At 39.0% G+C, this 14,256-nt stretch overlaps 1 protein-coding gene across 8 annotated transcripts in view; it reads right to left on the bottom strand.

Moving 5' to 3' along the window:
* KCNC2 (potassium voltage-gated channel subfamily C member 2) overlaps positions 1 to 14,256 on the bottom strand; it is a 139,436-nt gene that overhangs the window by 88,140 nt on the left and 37,040 nt on the right. The window lies entirely within an intron of this gene.

The following is a 14,256-nucleotide window of genomic DNA, read 5'->3' as shown; positions in this document are numbered from 1 at the left end:
CAACATAGAAACACTAACAGTACATACATTCTATCATCTCTATTTATACATTGAACTATTAGTAACATCATATATATCTAGAAGCATGGCTCAGACAACATATCCTGAAATATGTTATTTCTATCAGATAGCTGAAAGGATACTTTTTCTAGGTGCATATAGCACTTCTTTTAGACATTTATAGCTATATTTAGGCATGAGAAAGATTTTCAATTATGCAGTCTTTATTTCTTAGTTATTATACTATAGTTCTTAGTAACACTTTAGTTTGGGATTAGGTAAATTATATGAACATCCCAAGGATGCATAATTTGGGATTTTCACATATTTTGGTATCAAGAATTTTACAGACTTTCAATCCTTAACATTATAGCAACCCTCACAACTAGTGAGTAAAATGAACCTGCCTTACAATTCCTACAACCACAGTTGTCATGATTCTTTACTTCATTTTACCAAGTCTCAATTTGAATAACATTCTTTTGTATCCATTAAAGGTCACTGCAAAAGTGTATGTTGGCACATATGGAATCCCAGCCTTCTGGATCAAGACTGGTGTTCAAATCCCTATTGCAAATTTGTCTTAAGTTTTTTATTTTTTCTTGTTACATATGAGCTGACACTGAGGTTGTAAACACCCTAGTGTATCACTGCATTTAGTTTTCTCCATGTATTTTATTTCTCCATGGATTTGTCTCTAAATTAATCTCTCAGATTCAGGCCAAAGATACTTACTTTGCATTCCTTAGTTGAAAATATTTCCACATTACATACTGTCAAGGTTCCTCCCCCACTCTGAACTCTAGGGTACAGATGTGGGGACCTGCATGAAAAACCTCCTAAGCTTATCTTTACCAGCTTAGGTCAAAACTTCCCCAAGGTACAAAATATTACCCCCGTTATCCTTGGAATGGCCGCTACCACCACCAAACTAATACTGGTTACTGGGGAAGAGCTGTTTGGACGCGTCCTTCCCCCCAAAATACTTCCCAAAACCTTGCACCCCACTTCCTGGACAAGGTTTGGTAAAAAGCCTCACCAATTTGCATAGGTGACCACAAACCCAAACCCTTGGATCTGAGAACAATGAAAAAGCATTCAGTGTTTTACAAGAAGACTTTTAATAAAAAAATAGAAGTAAATAGAAATAAAGAAATCCCCCCTGTAAAATCAGGATGGTATATCTTACAGGGTAATTAGATTCAAAAACATAGAGAACCCCTCTAGGCAAAACCTTAAGTTACAAAAAAGATACACAGACAGAAATAGTTATTCTATTCAGCACAATTCTTTTCTCAGCCATTTAAAGAAATCATAATCTAACACATACCTAGCTAGATTACTTACTAAAAGTTCTAAGACTCCATTCCTGTTCTGTCCCCGGCCAAGACGACTACAGACAGACCCTTTGTTCCTCTCCCTCCTCCCAGCTTTTGAAAGTATCTCGTCTCCTCATTGGTCATTTTGGTCAGGTGCCAGCGAGGTTACCTTTAGCTTCTTAACCCTTTACAGGTGAGAGGAGCTTTCCCCTGGCCAGGAGGGATTTCAAAGGGGTTTACCCTTCCCTTTATATTTATGACACATACCTAGTGTAAAGCAACAAGCAGTATAATTACTCCATTTCAAATTAGCCATTATCTTTCTTTTCTATTCTGGTCTTCCTAATCCTTTATTATTTACTTTCAGAGCTTGTTGGTTCCAAAATGATGGAAGTGAACAATTTCAACCTGAATTCCTGGGAAAAAAGAATCTGGGTATCTTTGCTCTGTTTCCAAAACCAATACAATAGCTCAGAACGAACATGATCCTACACCTATTGGAGTCAATGAGGGTATGCCTACACAACATTTTGGAACATGTGGGAGTGAGCCTCCTAGCCCAAGCCAATCAACTCAGGCTAGCAGGGCTCGTGCTAGACGTCTGAAAATGGCTGTGTGGGCTGCGCTTTGAAGTTGCAGCTGAGTCTGGAGCTCAGGCTCTGAAATCCTAAGGAAGGGAGAGGGCTTCAGAGCCGAAGCTTCAGCCCAAGTCAACTCTTCAAAGCACTGTCTACATAGCCATTTTTAGAGGACTAGCACAAGTCCCACTAGCCTGAGTCGATCAACTTGGGCTAGGAGGCTCGCTCCTGCAAGCTCCAAACTACAGTGTAGACATACCCTAAGCATCTTTCTATTGACTTATATCACTAATCTAGTGCTTTGATGCTGAATGTTTATCTAAGGCTTGTCCACACTGTGGGTTAGTGCGCAGCACAACAGGGTGTGTGACTCTACAGTGCACTTGCTTGCTGAGCAGTAACGTCCCATGTGATCACAACTACTGTTCGGTGAAAGTCCCAGAGTGTGGCAAGAGGTTCACTGTACCGTAGTAGTGACCACATGGGACATTAGCATGACAAGCTAGTATGCTGGAGAGTCACAGCTCGGCTTGTCACCCACTAGCTTGCTGAATAGACAAAACCTGTGTGTGTAGTTCAGAGAAGCAACAATGTACTTTGCTAAATTGGGGTCATACCAGATTTCATATGAAAGTAGTCAACTGCAGTAAACACCGTAGGTAGGTGCTGATGCTTCTTTATTTCAAATCAGTGGGAAACCCATGAGTTTTCTAATTTGTGTGTGTGTGTGTGACCAGATAATCTTTTCACTTATTAATAGTTTAGATCCAGTGGTTGATACTTAATAAACTATTCTACTGTAAGTCAGACAGTGTTCATTCCTGACAGACGGTGCTTTACATAATGAAGACAAATGTGAATGAGCAGCTGTCAGCAGGGCTCATCATTAATGCATGATTCCATATTGGCAGCAACACACTCCCCCTTGAAGACACTTTGTTTCCTTTAAAACCATTTAAATCAACTTCTAAATACAACCACCCAGCAAAATAAAAGAATGACATGAAATATTGACCACAGCCGAACAGTGAGTAGAATGAAGCATTAACACACAGGGAAACATTTTTAATCACACAGTTTGCTTGTTAAGTGCTAAATCATGGGCCATATTCCAGTGTCAGTTACACGCCTACAATCCCACTAAAGGCAATGGGTTGCACAAGTGTAAACATAAGCATAATTTGGTTCAGATCTTCATTTTTACAGTCTCACTCCTCAGAGCCTAGAAGAGCAAGAGTCATTAATTTTCCTAATACTGGATATTCATATTACTCTGTACACAGTACTGATTACTTTCAGTAAATCATATTTAGAACCAGGAACTGTTTTTGCTCACAAAAGGAGACAAAACAAGATAAAAGATCATTCTTCCAGCTATAAAGTGTACTTATACTATTCCATCTTACGTAAATCAGACTACTACAAATTCCTATATTTATTCTGCTACTGTATTAGGTTGTGGAGAAATTTTCCAAACCAAAAAGAGGAAGATTTTTTTAAGTCAAAAGAGGCCTTCCCCAAGCCTTGATAGGTTACATAGTAAAGTAAGTGAAGCAGTAAATGTGTATGTGAGCAAAGTTAGGTAATGATCAGGTGGTATGCCCTATCATCTACTGGTTCACATCATTCCCTATTTATTTCCATAGTTTCTTTGCATCAAGTACAATTACTGTAGTAACATTATAATTTTCTGTTAGCCATTCAGTTGGAAGAAAGTAGGATTTTAATGAACAGTAACTTTGAGCCAATCCCTGTGTTTTGATCAACTGCAATCTGCAAAATTTAAAGCAGTTTGCTGACACTTTGCATATATCCATTATTTCCAGCTTCCATGGTCCATTAGAATGCAATATGAAATTATTTACTCTATATCAGTAAGTTGTCTTTCTACACAATTTTTTTAATTGTCACTAAGTTCCATACAGAAAAAGAATTGGGGTTTTTTTTTTGGCTGAGAAAATTGTTCTGACCTAAATTTATATCCATTCATTTTTTATTCAAAAAACTGATCTCAATCCAGATGGCAGATTTTCCAGATGAAAATCACAATGGAGAACAGGTGTACTTGGAAGCAGAGATAGTGATTCAAAGCAATCATAGTCCAGCATTAGTACACAGCCAACGCACATAGCCATTAGCTCATTTGCCAATGAAAATGCGGGAACTATCATTTTGCATAATTCATGAGCAAATAAATTCCATCTGTTTTACATTCTGATTCAGTGTTGATTGGGGGCATGAATGTAATAATGTGCAGAATACTCGTGATATTCTATTGGCATAAACATATGTTTATAAGAGAAAAGCCTAAAGGCTTGTGAAGCTTTGCAATATTCTGAAGTTTATGCACCAAAAGAAATGGGATTGATTTGTATAAATTCTGAAAGAGATGTGAAGAGTATCGCGTAATGATTCTGTGCAATGCTATATTGGAGAGCTTCCTCTTCAGATCTATTCCTTTGAAGTGAGGTTTTCAGTATAAATGAAAAGTCCAAAAAAAAAAAAGGTGTAAGCAATAATGTGTATTCATTTTGATTTCATGTTTAAATCTTTGAAAGTGAACTATCTACTTCCTTTGGTACCTGCACAAGATGAGCTGGCCCTGTAACGTGAGTTCAGGCTCAGCTCTACCTATGTCTGATTTTCCTTGTAAATCATGTGATTTGGGGGACAGGTATTATGTGACTGATAATTGTGATTCATATCTCAACAGGCTAATTCCCTAGCGTGGCCCAGCTGTGGACTTCCTTATACTCCGGTTGAAACATGGCATCTTAATCTTCTCCCTTATAAATATGATCAAATTTTTGAGCTGCCATGTATCTACAGTGTTGCAATTTTTATTAAACTCAGAATTCAAAACATCTATCCTAGATGTTTTAAGCACACAGCAGAGGGGGTGGGGGCGGGGAGAAGGCATTCTTTGAGTTTCAAAGTTTCAAATGAGAAGTTGTGGATGTGGTTTGAAGTTCCATGGCTTGTCCCTTGTACTGACAGGTAGGGAAGATATATTTAGAACAAAATTGTAACTGTACATTTTAGTGTGCACCCTCAAGCAATGGAGAACAAGAGCTAGGGAAAAATCCGCAGCTGGTGAAACCTGTCATTGAAGTCAATGGATCCATAACAATGTGGAGTCCCCCAAGAATCTGTACTGGGACCTGTGCTGTTCAATACATCCATAAATGATCTGAAAAAGGGAGTGAACAGTGAAGTGGCAAAGTTTGCAGATTATACAAAATTATTCAAGATAGTTAACTGCAAAGAGTTACAGGGGGATCACACAAAATGGGTGATTGTGCAACAAAATGGCAGATGAAATTCAACATTCATCAAAGTAATGCACACTGAAAAAAATAATCCCAACTATACATATCTAGTGGTAGGTTCTAAATTAGCTGTTATCACTCAAGAAAGAGATCTTGGAGTTACTGCATAGTTCTCCAGAAAACTTTTGCTCACTGCACAACAGCAGACAAAAAGGCTGACGGAATGTTCAGACCTATTATGATAGGGATAGAAAATAAGACAGAAATTTTCAGAATGCCACTGTATAAATCCATGGTGTACCCACACCCTGAATCCTGGATGTAGTGGAACTGAAAAAGGGCAACAAAGATGACCAAGGTGATGGAAGAGCTTCCATACAAGGAGAGACTAAAAGGATTAGGGCTGTTCATCTTAAAAAAGGGAGATTAATAAGGGGGGATATGATGGAGGTCTATCAAATAATAAATGGTGTGGAAAAAGTGAATGGGCAAGTATTATGTATCCTTCACCACAATACAAAAACCTGGGGGTCTGTTGATGAAATTAATAAGCATCAGGTTTAATACAAACAAGAGGAAATACTTTTTTCACACAATGCACAACCTGTGGAACTCATCATCATGGGATGTTGTGATGGCCAAAAGTTTAACTGGCTTAAAAGAAGAACTAGATAAGTTCACGGAGGAGAGATCCATCAATGACTATTAGCTAAAATGGTCAGAGACTAGTTCACGGAGGAGAGATCCATCAATGACTATTAGCTAAAATGGTCAGAGATGTAATCCCATGCTTGAAGCGACCTTACCTCTGATTGCCAGAAGCCTGGAGTAGAAGATGGGAGGATTACTCCAGAATTGCGCTGTTTTGTACACTCTCCTTGAAGCTGTGGTACTGGCCACTCTTGGACACAGGATACTGGGCTAGATGGACTATTGATCTGACCTAGTATGGTAGCTGTTATATTCTTGTGTTCTTCATTTACATCAGCTGAAGATCTGCTCCCTAGAGAATGGTGTACCAATTATGACTACTCCCAGGTACTCTCCACTATCTTGAGGCATTAATACTTTGTTTGAAAGTACCATTTTTCAAGTGTAGTTACCAATGGTTCAATGCACTAAAAATATAGTCATCTGCTCTACCCACAGAAGGTCAGATGGCCTCCTTAGAACTACAGCTTCAGCATGATTGACTGATTTCAGCATCCATAATAAATAAATATTGTCACCTGCTGAAGGCTCTCCTCCTCACTGCTTCGAGCTACAACATGGAGAGATCATTTCTTTATTCCTATTGTAGCAACTATGTAAGTGCAATAATATCTTGGGAGACTGTGCTGGCATGCTCAGTTAACTTCACTGACATCTAGCCCCAAAGAGAGAACTCTTTGATTAACAGGAAAAATGAGAGTAGGCTGTAAGTTAAACAGACTTAAAAAGTGAAAAACAGCTAAAATTAACTTTATTTTAAAAGGATAGCAAAACAGTGGGCAAGAAGCCCTAAAGGAAGAAAAACCACAAAATATTGTTTTAAAAAAATTAATTTAAATAATATAAACTGAGGCAACAGAGTTATCTCGGTCTGTGGCTGAGCTGTATAAGAAACTCCGGTTTGGCACTGAAATAATTCTGCAGACAAAAATAATGCATTATCAAGGTGCACCGCACCATAGTCTACCTACTGAATCAGACAAAAGTATGTTGTCTGAGAGTTTACCAGCATGATTTCTCCTCAAAACAATCTAGTCCATCACAGTACTAGAAAGGACATCTTCAATGGGCTGGCCAATTTCTCTTCAATATGTTGGCCTGTCAAAGAGTTTCACAATCATTGTGGACACCACCATGATTCTGGCTGTCACTCAGACCCATTATTTGGTTGTCATCTCTGACTCAGAATGAATGTGAGGACTTAAAAAGAGGTCTATGTCTAAGTCTTGCAGATTTTTTCTGCATTACATCTCTAAAATTTCCAATCTATCCACATAGCAAAAATGCTCATCCAGGCACACATCATCTTGAGTCTCCATTACTGCAAAATCCTTTTCTCTGGCCTTCACACATGCAATCTTGCCCAGCTCATATCCATTCAGAATGCTGCTTCAAAGATCATTCTCTTAGCTTTAACTAGTTAGTCCTCATCATATGCTTTCACTGGCTCCCCCTTCTCCATTGTATCAAACTTAAGCTACTTGTCTTCCCTTTCAAAGCTTATCCCCATGTTACCTATCATCTCTCACTCAGTATTGGAAGGTCAGCTTCTGCCTCACCATGACGCCAGCCTCCATCGCCCACTTAATAAATTTTCAAACAAGCACCTTCATGCTTTCTCCCATGTTGCCTCTCACACTTGGGAGGTATTCCCCATAAATATCTGCAAAGCCACTGCACTGTTCTCCTTCCAATCTGTTCCTAAAACTCCCTTTGCCTACAAAAAATTTGACAACAGTTAGCTCACTATTGTGCTGACCAATATTGTTTCATTGTTTCCTTGTATTCCTCTGTGTCTCTTCTTTTATACTCAGACTGTAACGTCTTTGGGGCAGGGACCATCTTTATGTTTAGCACCTAACACAATGGGGTCCTGGTCCAGCACTGGAGCTCTTAGGCACTATGGTAATACAAAATAATAAATAACAAAAAGCCAAAATTTATGACCCTCTCTAGTTCCTGTAGTTTTACCTAATTCAGAAGGTAGCAGATCATCATTACAACTAAAGAGAGCACTAAGGGTTTAGATAACGTTTTCTTTCTGGCATTCAGCACTACATTTTCAGTCCTCCCTTTTCCTGGCATTTTTTCCACAGAACCCCCACTGACTGAAGAAACAAACATCTGCTAGGGACAGTCATGAGCTGCACCTTAGCGCAGTTCATCACTGAGGGAACCCGTTGCAGATGAGCTCTGTCCTCAGCAATGAGCCTTACCATCTAAAATGATTCCCATTGAGTTAGTTTTGGGAAGATAAAAGGCTGATTCATCCAGACAAAAAACAAAAACAAAAAAGGGAACAAACAAAATAAAAAATGCAGAAGGTCCTCTGTTTGTGACATGGTTACTTTTCATCTCTCAGGATAAAATATTCATGATCTTTCCAGCTCTAGCTGCCTAATGCTCAGGGAAAACTGTTAAATGTGTAGCTGGATGATGTGCAATGTGAGTTTTATACATTTAGAGATTCAATTTTTTATATGATGCTTTCAGGTTTTTCATGTATTTCACGGTTTTATGCATTTAATGCTTTATTGCCAAAGACTCACAAAATATACAATTTCACATGGAAACAGACTAAAGGGATTTGGGGAATATTCTCATTTTTCAGTCCATATAGCAACACTACTAAAAAAGCAGCACTCAGATTACAGACTAGACTAAAATATAATTAAGAAGATATTACCTTAACAAAGGTAAAATTCATACAGAGAAACCACCCATAAAGTGAAATTTAAGTTCAGAAGAAAAAGCTGTCAGTACTTTTTTCATGCAATGCTTACAATTATAAAAACTTGATCTTGTCTTCAATGGGGGTTTTGAGTGTGCAAGGAGTATAGGATTAAGCCCAATGTATTTTTCTCAGTTTACTGTCTTTATCCTAAGAAAACATTGAATACGTATAATTGTCCATAATTTGATCACTCTAATGGTATTCAGAGTAGCAGCCGTGTTAGTCTGTATTTGCAAAAAGAAAAGGAGTACTTGTGGCACCTTAGAGACAATGCTCAAATAAATTTGTTAGTCTCTAAGGTGCCACAAGTACTCCTTTTCAAATGGTATTCAAATTGATCCCCACGCCAACTACATAATAGCCTCAAGCTGCCTCCCTGGACATTTCTGTGCACAACACAAACTCTCTCAGTTTCCATTAGCCTCCAGATAAGCACTTGACACAACCTCATTCCCAACCACCCAAACCCCCCTGCTCTCCTCAAGGTAAGGTTGTCACCTATGAGGCACAAATAAACAGGACATCCAGGATGACCCTGAGCTCATAAAACTGGACAGCAGGCAGTGTGTACTGAGAAGCACCCTTACAGATTTCCTAGTACAGCTACCTAAAAATAGGGATGATCCTGGGAAAACTTAGACAGGTGTTCAAGAGAAGTACTCCAAACATTCTAGTCCCGCCTTGCCTTCTATTCCTCTGGCAACTTGAAAGCTCCCAGTTTCCAGGAGTGAAGTAATTGGAAATTAGGTAGTATTTTAAGAACTTTGCCAGCCTCCATTGGCTACTTTCTTAAGAAGAGGGTTTTCTTTGCTATGGCAAAGTGAGCCCAAACTAATGATTCAATCACAACACTTTGGGGCAGTTTTTGTCTTGAGGTCACTGTTGCAAAGGGGACTGTGTTTACATGAGCCTCCATGGCTGTGCTGGGCAAGGCTGACTAGTATCACCAAAAAGTGGTAAGCCCCACTGAGGTTATATAAATAAACAATTCTGCTGATGATGCACAAAAAAGAAGGGACTTTCACAGCTGTGCAGTGAATGAAAGGTAGAAAAAATATTTTTGTCACTAACGTAAACAGATATGTCTCTTAATATGCATGAAGAACAGATCTGTTGAGTAAGAAGGTTCCATTTTACATGGTCGTTTTTTAGAGTGAAACTATGCTTTAAACAGGAATATTTGGCAGAAAGATAATCCCAAAGTTTAAATAAAGAATTGTATGTTGAATTGATTATAGTTAGTTTCAGACAAGTGAAAGAATTTACAAAAAAGACCAAGGAGTACTTGTGGCACCTTAGAGACTAACAAATTTATTTGAGCATAAGCTTTCGTGAACTACAGCTCACTTCATCGGATGCATACTGTGGAAAGTGTAGAAGATCTTTTTATATACACACAAAGCATGAAAAAATACCTCCTCCCACCCCACTCTCCTGCTGGTAATAGCTTATCTAAAGTGATCACTCTCCTTACAATGTGTATGATAATCAAGTTGGGCCATTTCTAGCACAAATCCAGGTTTTCTCACCCTCCCCACTCCCCCCCTCACACAAACCCACTCTCCTGCTGATAATAGCTTATCTGAAGTGACCACTCTCCTTACAATGACAGGTTTCAGAGTAACAGCCGTGTTAGTCTGTATTCGCAAAAAGAAAAGGAGTACTTGTGGCACCTTAGAGACTAACCAATTTATTAGAGCATAAGCTTTCGTGAGCTACAGCTCACTTCCTCAGATGCATATCGTGGAAACTGCAGCAGGCTTTATATATACACAGAGAATATGAAACAATACCTACTCCCACCCCACTGTCCTGCTGGTAATAGCTTATCTAAAGTGATCATCAGGTGGGCCATTTCTAGCACAAATCCAGGTTTTCTCACCAATGGCCCACCTGATGATCACTTTAGATAAGCTATTACCAGCAGGACAGTGGGGTGGGAGTAGGTATTGTTTCATATTCTCTGTGTATATATAAAGCCTGCTGCAGTTTCCACGATATGCATCTGAGGAAGTGAGCTGTAGCTCACGAAAGCTTATGCTCTAATAAATTGGTTAGTCTCTAAGGTGCCACAAGTACTCCTTTTCTTTTTTCTCCTTACAATGTGTATGATAATCAAGGTGGGCCATTTCCAGCACAAATCCAGGGTTTAAACAAGAACGCCTGGGGGGGGGGGCGGGTAGGAAAAAACAAGGGGAAATAGGTTACCTTGCATAATGACTTAGCCACTCCCAGTCTCTATTCAAGCCTAAGTTAATTGTATCCAATTTGCAAATTAATTCCAATTCAACAGTTTCTCGCTGGAGTCTGGATTTGAAGTTTTTTTATTGTAATATAGCTGTTACTCTGAAACCTGTCAAAAAAGACCAGCAGCTCTTCGGGGAATTATCCCTCTCAAAGCTGCAAAAGGCTTTTGGTATAGATATAACTGACAGGAATATAACTGACTGAACAACTATTTTGTGTATGTATAGGACCTAGTATAAATGCTGCATTTTTCAAAAGATAATACTCATTGCTGAAAAGATTGATGCAAAAACACTGAAGGTTGAACTAAATATTCCCTATGATAGACTTTAAAGCTGTGTCAAGCTGATTTTCTATATTAACTGATAGTATCCGCTCATGTTTTTGTTTTGTTTGCATTCCTTTGTTTGTTTAATCTGGAGAAGGCCTAAAAGATTTGGACACAGAAAGCTTAGTTTTTGAACAGTAAGACTTGTATCATTGTGGTATTTTACCCAAAGGGACAAAAATAGAAGGTTCTTCACTAGATAGATAGATAGATAGATAGATAGATAGATAGATAGATAGATAGATAGATAGATAGATAGATAGATAGATAGAGTCATCTTTGCTACTATTTCTCACATGTGAGAGGGTTTTTTGTCAAAATTGAGAAATTCTGAGATATTTTCCTTATATAACCAGTTCTTTCCAATACCATTTTGCACAGAATATTCTATATGCCATACAAAAAATACATAAAAGAACATTATTTAGATTGCAAAATCAAGCACTCAAAAGTTAGGAATTGTCATATTTGCAGTTGACCGTGCAACCTTAATCCCACCCCTTTGTGCATCCATCCCATGCACTGAATGGGCAGTTGGGTGCCCCTCTATGCTTTCCTTACTATTCTTTTACTATAACTTCCACCCCCAATCCCCACACATGAACATATGGTCTCCTTTCTACAACTACAGAAGAACATAAGAATGGCCCTACTGGGTCAGACCAAAGGTCCATCTAGCCCAGTATCCTGTCTTCCGACAGTGGCCAGTGCCAGGTGCCCCAGAGGAATGAACTGAATAGGTAATCATCAAGTGATCCATCCCCGGTCACTCATTCCCAGCTTCTGGCAAACAGAGGCTAGGGACGCCATCCCTGCCCATCCTGGCTAACAGCCATTGATGGATCTATCCTCCATGAATTTATCTAGTTCTTTTTTGAACCCTGTTATGGTCTTGGCCTTCACAACATCCTCTGGCAAGGAGTTCCACAGGTTGACTGTGCATTGTGTGAAGAAATACTTCCTTTTATTTGTTTTAAACCTGCTCCCTATTAATTTCATTTGCTGACCCCTAGTTCTCGTGTTATGAGAAGTAGTAAACAACACTTCCTTATCTATTTTCTCTACACCAGTCATGATTTTATAGACTCAATCATATCTCCCCTTAGCAGTCTCTTTTCCAAGCTGAAAAGTCCCAGTGTTATTAATCTCTCCTCATATGGAAGCTGTTCCATACCCCTAATCATTTTTGTTGCCCTTTTCTGAACCTTTTCCAATTCCAGCATATCTTTTCTGAGATGGGGTGACCACATCTGCACACAGTATTCAAGATGTGGGCATACCATGTATTTATATAGAGGCAACATGATATTTTCTGTCCTATTATCTATCCCTTTCTTAATTATTCCCAGCATTCTGTTCGCCTTTTGTCTGCCCATGCACGTTGAGTGGATGTTTTCAGAGAACCATCCACAATGACTCCAAGATCTCTTTCTTGAGCGGTAACAGCAAATTTAGACCCCATCATTTTATACGTATAGTTGGGATTATGCTTTCCAATGTGCATTACTTTGCATTTATCAACATTAAATTTCATCTGCCATTTTGTTGCCCAGTCACCCAGTTTTGAGAGATCCTTTTGTAGCTCTTCACAGTCTGCCTGGGTCTTAACTATCTTTAGTAATTTTGTATCATCTGCAAATTTTGCCACCTCACTGTTTACCCCTTTTTCCAGATCATTTATGAATATGTTGAATAGGACCAGTCCCAGAACAGACCCCTGGGGGACACCACTATTTCTCTCTCTCCATTCTGAAAACTGACCATTTATACATACCCTTTGTTTCCTATCTTTTAACCAGTTACCAATCAATGAGAGCACCTTCCCTCTTATCCCGTGGCAGCTTACTTTGCATAAGAGCTTTTGGTGAGGGACCTTGTCAAAAGCTTTCTGAAAATCTAAATACACTATATCCACTGGATCCCCTTGGTCCACATGCTTGTTGACCTCCCCTCAAAGAATTCTAGTAGATTATACCCCTACAGTTGCTAGACATTAAACTGCCCTGAAACAAACTTCCAAAATTGGCACAAAATATCCTCATATCATGGATGTCAACTCTTCAGTGTCAAAGGCATGAGCATTTCTGGCTTCAGTGAAGGCCATGCTATCCAGCAGCAACATTGCTCAGTCACCAGTGTCCACAAAAATACTACAAGCTATGGACCCATCAGACATGTACTCATCTCCTTGTGGCATCCACAACTCATGATTCTTGTTTCCTTTAGCATCCCAGCATACAGGTGTACAATAAATAGAAGTTATTGCAGCAGATGGACTCAGTGAGTGTTTAGTTTGGTTTACTTTTTTTTATAAAGTGAAGATTCTCTTCCTTTCCCCACCACACAGAAATTCACATGCACAGAGGCTGTCTACATTGGCCACAGGGGGAGTATTTTGTTAAATTTTTGAACTACTTTTGACTTATTTTCTGCTTATAGCTCTGCTCTTGAAAGCCATCTGCCTCCATCTCTAGTCCTGACAGAGAGGCATAATTGAAAAGCAGGCACTTTAAAAGCCTGATTGTCAGTCCTGGTAACTGGACTGGTTGGAAGCCGAGAATCTGCTCTGTAATATCTAATCATATATTCATGGCTGCTGAATAAGCGGATTTCCCTCCCCGCCAAAAAAATTGTAATCATCCTCCACAGCTGAAACCTGCAGACTTTTTGTCAGCCAGCAGCCACAGAAGTTAATTTCATACAGGCTGAACTCAGACAGTAATGGCTCCAGTCATCACAATCTGACTGCATTTATGTACACTATACAGTAGTCATCTCAAGACACATATATCTCAGTCTCCAAATCCTATTAGATTCATTCATTGATTCCAAGGCCAGAAGGAACCACTGTGATCATGTAGTCTGATTTCCTATGTAACACAGGCCATAGAACTTTCCCCAAAATAATTTCTAAAGCATATCTTTCAGAAAAACATCCCATCTTGATGGTTAAATATTGTCAGTGATGGAGAATCTACCGTGACCCTTGGTGAATTGTTCCAAACTTTTAGGGTTAGTAGAAGTTATTGATAAATCCTCACACTCCCAGATGAATTTGGATACTTCAAAT

Source organism: Lepidochelys olivacea, assembly GCF_965140295.1.
Source record: "Lepidochelys olivacea isolate rLepOli2 genome assembly, chromosome: 1".
Lineage (NCBI taxonomy): Eukaryota > Metazoa > Chordata > Testudines > Cheloniidae > Lepidochelys > Lepidochelys olivacea.
The sequence above is the reverse complement of the archived record's forward strand: the minus strand, read 5'-3'. Positions and strand labels throughout refer to the sequence as shown.